This window comes from Adiantum capillus-veneris, chromosome 19 (genome assembly GCF_014529385.1).
Source record: "Adiantum capillus-veneris isolate H3 chromosome 19, ASM1452938v2, whole genome shotgun sequence".
Taxonomy (NCBI): domain Eukaryota; kingdom Viridiplantae; phylum Streptophyta; class Polypodiopsida; order Polypodiales; family Pteridaceae; genus Adiantum; species Adiantum capillus-veneris.
The window spans coordinates 117,679,080-117,688,751 of NC_140949.1; positions in this window are offsets into that span (position 1 = coordinate 117,679,080).

The window sequence follows — 9,672 nt, forward strand, 5'->3', positions numbered from 1 at the left end:
ACATCCACCCCCTCTGAACCTGCACAGCCTCCGGTCTGTGCCAACAACACTTCAATATGCATCTGCTACTGCTATAGGTACCTTAAGCTCCCTATCATCAATGTTCTAGCTTAATCATTAGGTAGCTGCCATCAAAAATCTTTGAACTGTATCTGTCGTATCTTCAAAGCATTTAATCATGGATAACTTGTTTAGTGAACCCCGCCAGACTCAAGTTCTCCAGTTAATGATTGTTAACCCTCACGGCACACGGACACCCTATGATCTATAAACGTTGTATTATTTAGAGTCAGGTTCCGGGCTTGTTGGACCAATAGGAACAGGATAAGGGTGATCGCCGATGACAGGCGCACTCTAACTGGAATATTCAAGGAGTTAGTTGGCTAAGTATGGGCGCCCAAGTGTGAATGGGGTGATCTCATATAAAAGCCACTAAACCTAATTTTTACTCATTCTCTCATTGTGCAATAGAAGCTGCTCTTGCTCCATCTCCACCTTCTCCTTCACCATCTCCTTGTGTGTGTGTGTGTGTGTGTGTACGTGAGAGAGAGAGAGAGAGAGAGAGAGAGAGAGAGTGAGAGTGTGTGTGTGTGATCGAGCGTTGCGGCGGCACGACGGCGGCGAGGCGATTGAGCGCGGCGTAGCGGCGTCTCCCTCTTCTTCGCTGCGCGGGAATCCTTCATTCGCAACTACGCATGAAGGTGAGTGACACACCGTTCTTCCTTGTGAGCTTGTCTGTTGTATGACTGTGTGCTAGGAGCCTTTGTGGCTCGCACACTGCGCGTAGCAAGTCCCTAGCCGTGACATTTTTGGCGTCGCTGCCGGGGATCTGCTGCGCGTGAAGCTCCAATGGCGACCTGTAAATTGTATTGAAGCTATTTTTTATGTAGGAAAGGCGCGGCTTAAGTTTGATTATTGTTGTTATGCAAAAACAGTAGAGAAAGACACAATGTTGTTGACTGCATTCAAGTTAAGCTCTATTTTGCTAGTTCTACTAAGCTCAGATTTCAGCTTACACAGTTAGCATTTCTTGCGTTTCTGCGTTTTCTGCATTTTCTGGTTTGCACTGCACAGTTCTGTCAAGTTTCAATTTTCTGCATTTTTTGGTTTGTGCACAGTTAGGCGCACAGTTAGTTAATTAAGCAGGTTAGTAATTAGGTGAACCACTGATTATCAGGTCAGTAGGTAGGTGGGACAGTAAATAGTCAGGTGAGGTCAACGCGCACCAAAACGCGTACCAAATAATATCCAAAAAAAAAAATTAAAAAAAGAAAAAATTCAAAAAATAAAAACGTGAGCGAGGGGTAGGTTATAAAAACGGATGGAAAAAAATCAAAAATATTTAAGCGTGAGTGACTGGGGGGATCACTAAAATTTTGATCGGAATCGAGATCATTTCCCCAAGCCCAACCCCAGGCCCAGGCCTCAGTCTTATGATATATACTACGAGCATCGAAGATCAACAGAAAATGATCTGTGATGTTATCCATGGCATTATTCAATCAGAAAGGCAAAACCGAGGGGTAAATATACTCTCAACTGGCCCCATGAGATTTCTGGATACGAGCAAGGCTCAACAGCCTACTCTATCACAAATGGAGACTCCTCTAATGAGCCCCATGGACCCATCTTACGTCATTTCACCTGGGGTCTCTATGCAATCTGAGCCTCCGAGCGACAACTTTAGCTTCCCTAACTTGGCTCAACCCTCTATTAACACTAGGTTGGTAATGTGACACTTTTATGTCCTGGGCACTTTTATGTCCTGCTAAGTGACCATTTTCCTTGAATTATGTCAAGAGTTTCAAAATGGATTTTGACGTGCTATCTATCTAGAAAGTTGTCTCATGAGCTGAAAAAAACTCCACATTTTTTTGGAATATCAATTCCATCTTTAACCTTGTCGTTGCACAACATTTCACAACCTAAACTGTGTGAAAAAACGAGCCCTGTTTTTGGCTTTTTTCAACTTTTTGCAACTATATCACTCTAGAATTCATGTTTGTGAGGTCTATAATGCTAGAGAACTATCTTTAATAGTCCTCAACATGTCCGGATGCTTCTAGGGAGAAATAAATGTTAAAGTTGTAAGTTATGACCAAATTACAAAAATTGTCAAATCCTATTTTTAAGCCAATTTTAGCTCTTCTATGATTTTTTTGGTGGCTTTCATGATATCCAAATGTAGTTTTGATTTTCTATGTTGCATATTGTAACATAAAGATAATATTCCTTGAGTTTTGGGGCACCTAATACCCTATTTTGCATAGTAGACAATGATGGTTGATATTTTCAATTATAGAAGAAAACGAAACATTCTAGTATATCAAGTATACCTTTTTCAATATTGTTAGTTTCTTGTGACAACTACATGCATCTTGTAGGTAGTAACCATATCTAGTCATAAGGATCAAATTTGGCTAGATATTGAATAGTTTCTATGGGATTCTACAACTAATAATGTTGAACCCAGTTTTTTCATGTTTGTTGTATTTAGTACTTCATCTTTGTCCCCAAGATTCCCCTTGGTAAGAGATGTATTATTCTTTTGACATGCTCCATGGCTCCTTATGAACCTAAAGGACAATAGGGAACTAAGAAAACATGCATATATTGTTTGTATTGAGCGTGGCTATAGAAAGTTTGATGATAGGTTTGCAGAATGGTAAAAATTCAACTTTTTTGTACCTATTTCTTTTGGCAAAACAAAAAATAGTGAGTGAGAAGCAATCATATGTTTTGATCACCAAGCCATTGAAGTCAACTAGGGAATTTATCTCAAGTCCTACAAAAATCCCTAATCTTATTTTTATGCAACAAAACGTAAGAAATGACTGTTTTGATGAAAATGTAATGGTCCATCAACTTTGGAGGCTTGGTGTGACCAAAAGATGAGAAATTTTACAAGTTTCTTATTTTTTCCATGTGTAGTAGGCCTTGAACTATAACCTCATGAAAGGATTTTACAAAATGAGTGGATCTACTATGGTTTTGGAGGTTTTTTTCAAAACCCTGAAAGGACACTTTTATGTCCTGTTAGGTTACCAACCTAGTGTTAAGGAAAAAACAGTGCTCACTCCAGGGATAAGCCTGACAGAGAATGTATCGATGACATCTACGGTTAGTGCAGTGCCACTACCTAGTGTCGTAGTACCTAATACGGGGCCTCGACCGTATGTGCCTCTAGCCCCTTATGCACACATGGCCCCCACACCTCCAATTGTACCACTTGTTTATGCTCCTCGAGTGCCGCTCCCTAGCCCTTATCCGAGTGGACCTATGCCCGGTTATGTTCCATATCCTGCATCATCCACACATATGCCAAGACCGGTACCCGTCCCTCTCCCACATATGATTCCAAGAGTACCTCCACCGGCCCTGCCTCCTCACATAGGTGACTTGGCAGTGTTTGCTCAAACCATAGGTCGATCTATCGCGGAAAATATGCGTCATGCATCTGATAGAGAGCCTAGAAGTAAGGCAGTACAAATTGCCAAACTCACGCAAAAATTCAATGGGGACGAAGATGCTAGAAAACACATTGAAGTGTTTGAACAAGTATGTGATTCCTTAGGGGAATGCAACGAACTACATAAGTGCAATGCCTTAAGCTTGACATTAAGTGGGAAGGCTGGAGATTGGTATAGAACCCTAAGGGTGGACGAGAAAACAATCTACCCTACCCTTCGAAGGTTGTTTCTAAAGGAGTACATACGAGAAGGTGTGCTTTGGGGTGTAGCATCTCAGCTACAGAAGGCCGAACGTAAGGAAGGAGAGTCAGTAAGGGACTTCATTAGTCGTCTAAAGCACTTAAACTCTCGCTGCCCTGTAAATGAGCGCTTCAACAATAACCAACTGCTTGATCGATTCATTCGAGGGTTGAGGAATGAAGGAATCTATAATGGATTAGTGATTAGAGGTATCACAACCTGGGAAGATGTCACTGCCAATGCAATCCAATTAGAGGACAACGTGATGATAGCAGGCATGAGGGTGTCTACTGACACGAGATCCACTAGCTCACAAGCCATTGAGTATGAACCCATGACTGCAAAGCCCATTGCCAATGACCCAAAGGTATTTGAGACATTCTTGACAGACCTCACCAAGGCAATCCAAGAGTCTCTTAAGGATAATCGACCCCCTCAAAATAGTCACATGTATCCAAGAAGGGAGCAACAATGGTGTTCCATTTGCTTAGGTCCACATAGCACTAGTGAGTGCCCTACGTTTAGAGTAAAATTTAATGGAACTTGCAACGCATGTGGTAGGTATGATCACCAAGCTAAGGATTGTTTAATGATCAAACATATGATGGCAAATAGACCACCTGTAGCCTGGACGGATGCACCTCGAGCTCCTGTATTGATGCCTGCTCCACCTGTTGAGCAACTACCGCAGTACATGGTCCCTAGATCTCAAAATGTTGTACAAGCTACACCGCTACCACCTCCTGTGCTAGGACCGCAGCCCTCGCATCCAAGAGTCGTCCCTATGAACCAAGTGGGTTGCGAGCCATCTAATGCTTATGTAGATGGCTGTGAGGAGGAAATAGACACTAGTATTGCCTACGAACTTGATACATTGGAAGAGTGTCCTATATACTACATGGAAGATTGTTGGGGGCAAGTCAAGCCGGTTTATCAAGCTGTTGCTCTCGCATCCAGATGTCAAAATATCAACACCCAGGCTAGGAGGCCACCTCTCCAATGCTACGAGTGTGGTGGACCACATCAGGCAGCGGAGTGCCCTATTAGGCTGCAAAAGAATGTTGCACAGATGCAAATGAATCAAGGGAGCACGTCTGCAATGCCAATACTCACATGTAATCGTTGTGGCATAGATCACTTGATTGCCCAATGCCCCTATAACCCAAATGCGCCTAAAATCACACCCCTAAAGTTGGTCGAAATTGCTAGTGTGACATCGCCAATACCACCCGTCGCACCCGCTTATGCGATTACACGGTCCATGCTTCAAGGGCCAGGCCATATCCTCGAAGAGAGAGATACCGCGTCAGTTATCCAAGCAAAGAAAAAGAAGACACGAAGGAAGAGGTCGCAGAATACGGGAAATTCAAAGCCAAGTTCCAAAACAAACATAGGAACAGGATATGACCCCGTGTATATGAATGACCTCGAGGATGATTCAGATTCAATCGAGACAATGGAGACTAGAACCAATACCACAAAGGGAAAGACCGACAAAGAAAACCGTAACATGGAACCAAATGAAAACCGAATAAGAGAAAACCATAAAGAGCCTCTGAAAACACCACAAGTGTTTCCAAATCCAATCCAAGACCCCCAAGATAAACCGCAGGGGCAAAAAGGGAAGAATCGTAAAAAGAAGATTGGGACGTACCCAAACCCAGTAGACGAGATTGAGCAGGTGAAACATCTAAGAGGTTTAGTGGAGGAGACTCAAAGGAAACTAGAACCAGAACCCATGCATGTCAAAATTCATGACACAGTGTTTCCCACGCAAGTTCATCCACCCCACATGAACCATAGACCGTTAGCCATATCTAGTATCATCAAAGAAGGGAGTGAGGACGGGACATCAGAAAGTGAGCATACACCTTTCTTGTTGGAAAGGATGTTTAACGAAGGAATACCTGATCCCATTGAGGAATATGATATTCCATCCTCACCAGTTCCTAGTCAAGGACCTACACCCTGCAAAATGCCAATGAATGTTGCCAAACTAGTGGACTTCATGTCTTCTGAGGTCCGAACCACGATCATAGCAAAGCTGTATGGAGATCCTGAGTTATTCCTTGCACTTCGAGCATTCCTTAACGGAGAGCTACGAACGGGATTACCGCAGTTTGTGCAACCAAATATGCCTGACTCGATTATGATTGATGAGGAAAATCATGTGCAATCACTTGACTTAGATGGACACGAGTCTGTGATCGAGGTACCCATTAACGAATTAGGGCAGTATTTTGAAGGCGACGAGTCTAATGCGACCCTACCCATCACTACCAAGGGATTAACTATAAAGGGAATTCTTGACGGTGGCGCGGGAGTTAGCATCGTTACAAAAGATTGTTGGGAATCCATGGGAAAACCCCGCCTCAGTGTTACTAACATTGTGGTAAAGATGGCAAATGGTACCATAGACAAACCTATGGGGATGCTCAAGGATCTTAAGATCAAAGTTCTAGGACACAAGGTACGACATACGTTCATTGTAATGGATTTCTCTAAACACCTTATGTCATATGAAATGATTTTACGACGACCATTCATGAGGGAAGCACAAATGGTTCACGATTGGTCTAAAAATCATGTCTATTTGCAATTCCAAGACTCTGTCCTTAGAGTGGATTTGGTGACTGGTAAGGTACACCCCTTAGGGAGTAAAACCATTATTGATCATCTCTCTGACACCACAATTCACTCGGCCCCACTACAATATTGTTACACTTGTAAGAAGGATACAGACATTGGCCAAGATTCTCCTTACATGGATGTGTTATCGGGTATGACGGAATCAGACAACGTAGACTGGGTACACCTAGCTGCAACCATAGATACGTGGGGAAATAGAGGAACCACTTGGGTCACACCAGAGGGGGAAGAGGTACCACAAATTGCACCTCTGAACATGATAAGTGCCATACATGCATCTTCTAAGGGCAAGGCAATTGTAGACCAATCTGACAGTGACACCGATAGCTCAATAGAAGACTTTGACCAACACGACTCACACACGGACTCCCAGAGTGAAACGGATTCTGAATCTCATGAATTAGAGAGTGGAGCAAGTTTAGAGTCAAAACATTCGGAAGGACCGAGCACATCAACTGATGATAGCTCCTCCGAGAGTGAAGAGGACACCAACGCGGACTCCTTTAGTGAGCCAGATCTAAATGCAAATCAAAAGCAGGTCTCAAATAAGAAAAAGAAAAACTTTAAGAGGCGTCGATATCGAGCCAATGTACGTGCTAGGATAAAAAAGAAGAGATCCTCAGCAGAATGGCTCAGTTATATAGGAGCATGTGATGCTCATCAAAAATTGGTAGACGATTGGGGTGAATATCTCCAAAATGTTATGTGGTGTAGACCGCGACCCCATGACATAGCCCAATTAGAGATCATAGACAAGCCAAAGTTGAGCCGTACTGCAAGGAGGCGTCAAAACCAAGAGTTAGCTCGACAACACAAGAAAGCAGAAATGGAAGCACAAACCAAAGCACAACCAGAATCCACAGACTTGCATCCTGCACCAGAACATTTCAAATCCTACACCACGGGGGAAGCAAAGGTTGTGTACACAAAAGCCCAAAGAATACCTATCGATGGGAATAATGGAATCTATGATGGTCCGGAAATAGTTAAAGAAATAGAATTAGCCGACCCCGGTGAAGAATCAAAACCTGTTTTTATTGCCCAAGATCTCACAGAAGTTGAAGAGGCGGTCCTCAAAGAGCTTCTCAAGGAATTCAAGGACATATTCGCTTGGACATACCATGATATGAAAGGTGTTCCACCTTCTGTGGTCCAACATACAATCCCTATGATTAGCACTGCGAAGCTCGTACAACAAAGACCCTACCCGATGAATCCTAAGTACGCAAAGATCATTCAAGAAGAACTAGAAAAGCTTATCAAATGTGGGTTCATATATCCTATTGAACACTCTGAATGGGTGTCTCCAATAGTTATCGTGCCAAAAAAGAATGGGAAACTCAGGGTGTGCGTGGACCTCAAAAAAGTTAATGCAGCTACTAGAAGAGACCATTACCCCCTACCATATTCCGAACATGTACTCGAAAGAGTTGCAGGCAAGGAAGCTTATAGCTTTCTAGATGGGTACTCAGGCTACAACCAAATCACGATAGCGCTAGAGGACCAAGCTAAAACTGCCTTCATCACAGAATTTGGCGTGTTTGCATTTCGTGTGATGGCTTTTGGCTTAACAAATGCCCCTGCTACATTCCAACGATTAATAAACACTGCTTTTAAAGAATATTTGAGAGAGTTTTGTGAAGCTTTCCTAGACGACCTTTGTGTTTACTCTTCTTGGAAAGAACATCTATCATGTTTGCGGAAGGTGTTTGAAAAGTGTAGGTTATATCGTATCTCATTGAACCCGTTCAAATGCCAATTTTGGGTCAAGCATGGAGTTATTTTAGGGCATATAGTATCTAAGAATGGTATCTCAACCGATGAGAGCAAAGTTAAAGTGATTCTAGAGTTACCACCACCAACCAATTACAAGGGAGTTCAAAGGTTCATGGGACACGTGGGTTATTATCGACGGTTTATTTTATTTTTCGCTGAGATAGCACGTCCTTTGTACAAGCTTCTCATTGAATTTAAATGGACTGAAGAGTGTGACCAGGCCTATGAACAATTGAAGAAAACACTAGCAAGTGCTCCGATTTTAAGGACACCTAACTGGGATGTCATTTTCCATGTGCATATTGATGCATCAAACTTTGCTATTGGGTGTGTTCTCACTCAACCAGGAGAACATAAATTGGACTATCCCATTAGCTTTGCAAGCCGTCAATTGAACGATGCTGAAAGGAACTACACCACTACAGAGCGAGAAGGTTTAGCAATGGTTTATGCAGTAAAGAAATTTCGCTACTACCTTCTGGCAAACAAGTTTGTATTTTATGTGGATCATCAAGCGTTGCTGTATCTGGTAAACAAGCCATGCTCCACAGGAAGAATCACACGATGGTTGTTAATTCTTCTGGAGTTTGATTTCACGATTGTAGTGAGACCCGGTAAAAGGCACGTCATGGCTGATCATTTGTCTCACATACCCAATGGTGAAGCCCCTATAGGAGTTGATGATGAATTACCCGATACTTCCCTATTCATAGTTGAGACTATGCCTGAATGGAGTGAGAACATTGTTAACTTTTTAGTTAATGGTTTTCCACCCAAGGAACTTCGTAAGGATATCGCTCGAAGGCTAGTAAAAGAATGTGAACCCTATTGTTTGATTGCCGGAACTCTGTATAGACTAGGCAAGGACGATATTCTTAGGCGTTGTGCCCGCGAGGATGAATATTTGTATATCTTGCAAGAAGCACATATGGGCATAGCAGGAGGACATTTTTTAGGAGACCTGACTGCTAGAAAGGTGCTGCAATCAGGCTATTGGTGGCCAACTTTATTTAAGGATGCATCACTTTTTACAAAAGGGTGTGATGAGTGCCAACGTTACAAGACAACACAGCGCAAAGACAGAATGCCCTTACATCCTATGAAAGTAACCCAACCATTTGAAAAATGGGGCTTAGACTTTGTAGGTCCAATTAGTCCCGCAGCTCGTAACACTCAATCTCGATATATTCTAGTTGCTACGGACTATGTAACAAAGTGGGTTGAAGCTAAGGCTTCACAAAAAGCTGACGCGAGGACAACAGCTAAGTTTCTTTTTGAGAACATTATCACAAGATTTGGTTGCCCTTTTGAAATTGTTAGTGATAATGGTACCCATTTTATAAATGAGGTAATAAGAGAGCTTACCACGACCTTTATGATATCCCACCATAAGTCTACACCTTATTACCCGCAAGCTAATGGACAAGCCGAGAGCACCAACAAGACTCTAATCTCTATTTTAACCAAGACGGTAGAAGCTCATCGCACTGATTGGGATTTGAAGTTGACATCTGCTCTATGGGCTTATCGTACTGCT